Here is a 6000-nt window from a genome sequence, read left to right on the forward strand (position 1 = left end):
TGGAAACTATCGGATTTGGGATAGAATTCCGCAGATGGATTGACATTATATATAGGTCCAAAATGGCACAGGTTAAACTGGGCGGCGCCCTTCCGTCCCCCTTTGCAATTGGGAGGGGGACAAGGCAGGGTTGCCCGCTGTCACCAGCCCTTTTTGCTTTGGTGATGGAGCCGCTTGCCTCTGCTATTAGACAGTCTGACAAGGCCTGGGGCATCCAGATCAGTTCTATACATGAAAAACTGGCCATGTATGCAGACAACCTCATTATTTTCTTAAATGATCCTGATCCTTCTCTTCGGGAGACACTAGACATTCTTTTCGACTTCAATGACTGCTTGGGTCTTAAAGTTAACTGGGAGTCCCAAATACTGCCAATCGACAATGTGGCAAGATCCCAGGCGGACCCTACTCTTCCACTGACATGGACAAGTCAGTTTAAATATCTTGGCATTCATATCTCTCAATCCCCATCTGACTACTACATGCTTAATTTAGCTCCATTGGTACAAACTATGAAGGAGGGGTTAAAGGCCTGGGCCCATCTCTCCCTCTCCCTGATTGGGTGAATTAATTTATTTAAGGTGAAGCTATTGCCTGTTTTTCTTTATGTCCTTAGACATTCCCCTGTGTGGATAACCAAAAAAGTGTTCCGCCTAATAAATACAACTTTGCTTTCCTTTCTCTGGGGCACGAGTCAGCCGAGATTTAAGCTGACGGTGCTACAGAGGCCCTGGGGTGAGGGAGGTCTAGCTTGTCCTGATCTGTACAAGTATTATTTGACAGGCCAGTTGACCCATGCACACAATTGGCTTATATCAAATGAGTCCAACGCAGCGGTGGTTTTGGAGGCAGCCTGTTTGGGCTCCTACGAGGCACTGAGGAATGTGCTTTACTGTGGACCATAAGCGCCTTTTCCCCTCACACTAGCTATGAAGGCTGTCCTGAGGGCATGGGCTGCGGCACTATCCCTGCACCCTGTGCCCTCTGGGCATATCTCACCACATATCCCTCTCTGGCACAACCCAGTCTTGTCGGCGTTTATCTCCATACCTGACCCAAACATCTGGGTACTCAAGGGCATTAAATACGTGGACCAGATATGCACGGGGGGTCAGCTTCAGACTTTTGACGAGTTGAAGCAAAAATATGATTTACCAAACTCACATCTGTTTAGATATACTCAATTCGAGAACTCACAAGTGGCTTTATATACTTTGACTCTAGAGGATTTGCTCAGAGATGAATCTATGATTAAGCCTTATCCGTTATATACAAAGAACTGCTACCTAATGTACATGAGGGACTTTAAACTCTCAGGGAGAGATGGGTTGAAGACGTTCCTACAATGGACACAGAGGACTGGGAGGAGGTGTGGACATGCCCCTTTTCACAATTGGTCTCCGCGAGGGACAGACTGATTCAATTTAAAATCATACAGAGTGTATTTTACACCCACACGATTACATAAAATATATCCAAAATATTCAAGATTCTTGTTGGCGATGTGCCACACCCCTCAGCAGACTTCATGCATGTTTTCTGTACCTGTAAATTTGTTTTGTAAATTTGTAAGTAAATTTGTTTTGGAATGAGGTCATCACATTTATTCTAATGCCCCGTACACACGGTCGGACTTTGTTCGGACATTCCGACAACAAAATCCTAGGATTTTTTCTGACGGATGTTGGCTCAAACTTGTCTTGCATACACACGGTCACACAAAGTTGTCGGAAAATCCGATCGTTTTGAACGCGGTGACGTAAAACACGTACGTCGGGACTATAAACGGGGCAGTGGCCAATAGCTTTCATCTCTTTATTTATTCTGAGCATGCCTGGCACTTTGTCCGTCGGATTTGTGTACACACGATCGGAATTTCCGACAACGGATTTTGTTGTCGGAAAATTTTATCTCCTGCTCTCCAACTTTGTGTGTCGTAAAATCCGATGGAAAATGTCCGATGGAGCCCACACACGGTCGGAATTTCCGACAACACGCTCCGATCGGACATTTTCCATCGGAAAATCCGACCGTGTGTACGGGGCATAACAGTTACCACTATTCAAATCCCACTGACGGCTGAAGGGTGTCTGTTAGAACTTGAAGAACCTCTGGCCAATCGCCGGGTGGTCCCAACCCTTTTATGATTATTACTGTATTATGCATGCATGGGAGATCCCATCTGTGGACGTCATATTACAATACGCAGGTAGGGAAGTGGTTAATGCAGCCCTACAAATGTACAAGGCCACTTATCTGTCTAAGGGGTGCGCTAAGAAGTTCCATAAAATGTGGTATATCTGCATGGAGTCTGCAGATACAAATGCAGATTCTCTGCACAACTAATAAGATTTAGGATATACGATCTGTTCTTCCTTAGGTGGCGGAACTTTGTGTTTCTGCCACACAGGGTGGATGATCTCCTAGGTGATTGGGTTCTGGGAGAGAGGGCATCTCGTTAATGTGTTTGCCACTGAAGATGGCCGGGAAAAACTCCTGTACCCCAATTTGTATAGATGGATTGAGCATACAACTCGAGGTTGTTTTAGGATGTTTTAGTCTTGCTTTTATTGTTTTAGTTTTTGTTTCTTTTGTGTTTCCGAGCCTGGGTATGCCCAAGAGGCTCTATTCTGTAATCTACAATTTAAAACTACAATAAAAATAATTTTTAAAAATAAAAAAGTCCCCCCCCCCCATAGATCCCAATTAATATTGCCAATTAGGAAAAATAAAATAAAAAATTAGACAGAAAACAAGTAAGGCTTTTGTAGGCATATTAAAAGAGAAGTATGGGATTAGAAAGAAATAAACAATTATACTTACCTAGCTGGCTGAACCATCAATCCTAGCTGTAGCTGCCCCCTGCCACCTCTAAGACCAAGAACTGAGTGATCAAACACTGCTGATTGCTCAGCTCTCTGTCTTAAGCTTGCAGAGTGTCAGCGACTGTCAATCACCGTCTCTCTGCTCTGGCCCTCCACCGCTCACTGGAACACTGGGCTGTGACTCAGGCTCCCAGTGGTTAGTTGAGAGGCTGAGCCAGTTGCCAGTCCAGGCTTCTGGGCGGATCCCAACCATATGGTTGGGATCTTTTCAGAACCTAGACTGGGTCTGTGCTATGTCAGCCTAACTGAACTCCTTCTCCATAGGAGAAGTCAGGGATTGGCAAGGTGTCCGTACATGGACACTGGTGTTCGTGAGCGGTCCTTGCAGGGTCTGCAGCCGTCCGTTCCGTCCGTTTTGCGTTGGGCCGTGGGGAGTCTGACAGTCACAGCATCCACTGAACCACCTCCCCCGCCGCTGCCCGCTGGTTGGTAGGGTCGCCGGGATCCTATAAACCAATCATGTGCATGCCCTGACCCCAGGCCCTAACCTTCAGATTAGGATGATGGAACTTTCTCCTCTAAACCTGCCCGTGCCCGGTCTCAGTACCCCGGCCCCCAGCTTCGTCGTGTCACAAGAAGAATCGGATCATGATGTAAGGGGGATCTATGGGGAACCCTGCTCTAAAGGGGGATCTATAGGGATCCTGGCCTGCTCTAAAGGGGGATCAATGGGGACCCTGGCCTTCTCTAAAGGGGGATTTATGGGGACCCTGCTCTAAAGGGGGATTTATGGGGACCCTGCTCTAAAGGGGGATCGATGGGGACCATGATCTGCTCTAAAGGGGGATCTATAGAAACCCTGCTCTGAAGGGGGATCTATGGGAACCTTGCTCTAAAGGGGGATCTATGGGGACCCTGCTCTAAAGGGTGGATCTTTGGGAACCCTTCTCTAAAGGGGGATCTATGGGGACTCTGCTCTAAAGGGAGATCTATGGGGAGCCTGCTGGTTCTAAAGGGGGTTCTATGGGGACCCTGCTCTAAAGGGGGATCTATGACAAACCTTCTCTAAAGGGGATCTATGGGGACCCTTCTCTAAAGGGGATCTATGGGGACCCTGCTCTGTTGTTAACACTGAGCCCTGACACATGCTGCTGTGAGCGAGGCTTCAGCCATATGAATGCTATCAAAACCTCTACAAGAAATCGCCTTGAACACTGTCGTGTTGACGCATGTTTGCGTATTGCTACTTCATTCACGTCCACAAAGGACTTTGATGCTGCTGCGTCTCAATACAACCGAAAAATATAAAAGGTAAGAATTTTGAAAATCTTTTAAATATTTTATAACAGTATGCCACAAGCAGTCTTTATATAAATGTTATTTAAACTTATTTGTAGAACTAGGCCAGAGAGTAGACAGAGTGTTTTTGATGGTTTTAATTTGAAATGTACCTTGGTATCCTTCACTAAGGTCTGAACTTTTGAAAATGTCCGCCACAGCCTTGGTTCGTGCCTATCCCTGGGAGAAGTATAGCCCAGTGGTGCATCTAGGGTATGGCAGCCATGGCAAGTGCCATGGGAGCCATGGGGGGGTGGGGGCGAAAAAAAAGTTACCCCCGTACAAAAAAACCCCCACCTGTCCTCCTGCATCCACCTCTCGGTGGGTGCAATGACTTCACCTGGTGCAGGGAAAATAGCAGGGTAACTGGCGGAGCCTAATGCTCCGCCTACCCTCCTCTGCGCGGCCGGCATCATGCTACCCCAGGAGTCTGTGACGTCACATGACGTGAGCAGGAGAAGAGACAAGTCACGAGAAAAAGAAGGGGGAACCCCCAGGCAGGGATTAGCACTACAGCCTAGCAGGTACTCTTGAAGATGATGACGATCATGTGCATGTATGCCAGGCAAGCAGCAATATAGTGCTAAATATGGGTTATATAAATATGCATAGCAGCCATAGATATCATAAATAAAGTGTAATAAAGTGATTTGTGCAACAGCAGGCACTACTTAAAAGTAGTACCTGCTGTGCCTGTTGCACAAATCACTTTATTATTTATTATATTTGACTGGCTGCTTGCTTCTGCTATGGCCTGGCACACACGCACAATCGCACATGATGATGACGACTTAACGTGGAAAGGCGGTTTAGTGTTAGGAAAGCGAATATTCATTCGCTTTTCTAACACAGCTGAGTGACCTGCAAGCGGTCACCGTTTTTTACGCTTATTAGAGCCTCTGGCTCTAATCAGGTGCTTCAAAAAAACCCCCCTGCCGATGTAATTCATGCGCCCGGCACCCAAAAAGGGGCCGGGTGCCTGAATAGGGGGTGGCAACAGCGGCCATAGATAGATTCATGCAATGCATGAATCTACAGTATCCCACAAAATTGAGTACACCCCTCACATTTTTGTAAATATTTTATTATATCTTTTCATGTGACAACACTGAAGAAAATACACTTTGCTACAATGTAAAGTAGTGAGTGTACAGCTTGTATAACAGTGTCAATTTGCTGTCCCCTCAAAATAACTCAACACACAGCCATTAATGTCTAAACCCCTGGCAACAAAAATGAGTACACGCCTAAGTGAAAATGTCCAAATTGGGTCCAATTAGCCATTTTCCCCGCCCAGTGTCATGTGGCTCGTTAGTGTTACAAGATCTCAGGTGTGAATGGGGAGCAGGAGTGTTAAATTTGGTGTTATTGCTCTCTCATATTGGTCACTGAAAGTTCAACAAGGCACCTCATGGCAAAGAACTCTCTGAGGATCTGAAAAAAAGAGTTGTTGCTCTATATAAAGATGGCCTAGGCTATAAGAAGATTGCCAGGACCCTGAAACTGAGCTGCAGCACAGTGGCCAAGACCATACAGCAGTTTAACAGGACAGGTTCCACTCAAAACAGGCCTCGCCATGGTCGACCAAAGAAGTTGAGTGCACGTGCTCAGCGTCATATCCAGAGGTTGTTGTTGGGAAATAGACATTGTAGTGCTGCCAGCATTGCTGCAGAGGTTGAAGAGGGGGTCAGCCTGTCAGTGCTCAGACCATACGCCACACATTGCATCAAATTGGTCTGCATCTGTCGTCCCAGAAGAAAGCCTCTTCTAAAGATGATGCACAAGAAACCCCGCAAACCGTTTGCTGAGAACAAGCAGACTAAGGACAGGTTACTGG

This window comes from Aquarana catesbeiana, linkage group LG01 (genome assembly GCF_042186555.1).
Source record: "Aquarana catesbeiana isolate 2022-GZ linkage group LG01, ASM4218655v1, whole genome shotgun sequence".
In the NCBI taxonomy this organism is placed as follows: Eukaryota; Metazoa; Chordata; class Amphibia; order Anura; family Ranidae; genus Aquarana; species Aquarana catesbeiana.